Below are 1,566 nucleotides of genomic sequence, written 5' to 3' on the forward strand. Positions count from 1 at the left end.
CCGAGCCGAGCCGAGTGACACCCGAACACACACACACACGAACCCGACGTTCTAAGTAGCAACAATCTGAACCCCACGTTTTGAACACAAATTCGAACGCCCCGACTACCCTCCCTCTTTTTCTCACGGTCCTGCCGCGTTCCACCGACCGGGCGAGCCGAGCCGGCCCGAGCCGAGCCGGCCTGAGCCGAGCCGAATAACACCCGAACACACACACACACGCACCCGACTTTCAAAATTTCAACGAAACTACCCTCTCAGCTGATCACGATGTTAAACTTGAACGAAGCTGCGTCCGGAGCCGAGCCGAGCCGAACGCCGAGCCGAGCCGAGCGCGGAGCCGAGCCGAGCCGAGCGCGGAGCCGACCGGTATAGGGAATGACTCTTTGATCATTTTCACTCAAATTCACCTCAAATTTCACTCACAATCACCACAAATTTTCACACTTCTAGTCTAAAAAACACTCCCTACGCCCTCAGAAAACAACAAGCCTCTACAGCCACACACGCGACACAATCCGATTTTCACTAATCTCATTCACATATTTCCCTATCACAACACTTGATGATTATGTGTACTTACCAAAAGTCGATCCATCTCGGCAACCTCTCGGGTTGTGACCCGGATCAACAGCACGTCGGGGTCATTAATTGGACTGACGGACATGGTGACACGGACACGACACGGACACGAGATGCGTCTGTTGACGGCTGGAGATGAAGTGATGCGCAGCGCACGGCCGTGATCCCCGCCACGCCCCCCCGCTCGGCGCCGCCGCCTTTCCGAAAACCTTTTCGAAAAAGGTTCCGTCGACCAATTAGTGCGCGCGACAGTGGCGCCCCTCGTGGCCATTACCAAAAGGTAATATTCAAAAATCTTACCCGCTTACGCGGCGGCGGTCAGGCAGACGCTGGGCGGGTGGAAGGGGTAGCTACAGACGGCGCCCGCCGCCGGCCGGCTCCAGATGGCTCCGCTGCGCGCCAGCCCCACTGCGACGCGTCGGCCGCGTGGGCTGAGGCACTGTCCTCCATGCGGAGGGCGCGGGTTCGGAGCCCGTTCGATGCACATTCATACTTTTCTGTTTCACCTGCGGAAAAGACATGAGGCAGCAAGCACAAAGCAAAGACTACACTCCAAAGAAAATGTTTTAAAAAAATACTTACCTCTCGAGATGCTCTTCATACGCGCCGCACAACACACTCCGCGGTGCACAGCGGCGTCACTTACACACAGCGCGCGACCGGGCGCGGAAAATGTCAGGGGTGGGATTCGAACCCACGATCCCACAGGGGGACCTGCTCTTGAGGCAGGCGCCTTAACCACTCGGCCACCCTGACATACGATCTTCGATCACACATGCTCTACTTAAGTTAACACCTGATAAGATGCTCTGTTCATCCTCGATCACTTACGCCCCTAGGTTAGGTTTGGGTTAGGCCCTGATAAGACTGCCTCCCCGTCACCGACTTAGGTTTGGGTTAGGCCCTGATAAGACAGGGTTAGGTACGGAGTTAGCTCCTGATAAGACCAACATGGCCGACCGACTTACGCCCCTAGGTTAGGTA

The 1,566-nt window shown here is 56.1% G+C and overlaps 1 non-coding gene across 1 annotated transcript; it reads right to left on the minus strand.

The window, feature by feature from the left end:
- Positions 1-1,255: 1,255 nt before the first annotated feature.
- Positions 1,256-1,338, minus strand: Trnal-caa (transfer RNA leucine (anticodon CAA)). The gene has a single exon. It is a non-coding gene; the product is annotated as a tRNA-Leu (tRNA).
- Between the last annotated feature and the right edge of the window lie 228 nt (positions 1,339-1,566).

Source organism: Frankliniella occidentalis, unplaced genomic scaffold (genome assembly GCF_000697945.3).
Source record: "Frankliniella occidentalis isolate FOCC.00 unplaced genomic scaffold, Focc_3.1 Scaffold132, whole genome shotgun sequence".
Taxonomy (NCBI): domain Eukaryota; kingdom Metazoa; phylum Arthropoda; class Insecta; order Thysanoptera; family Thripidae; genus Frankliniella; species Frankliniella occidentalis.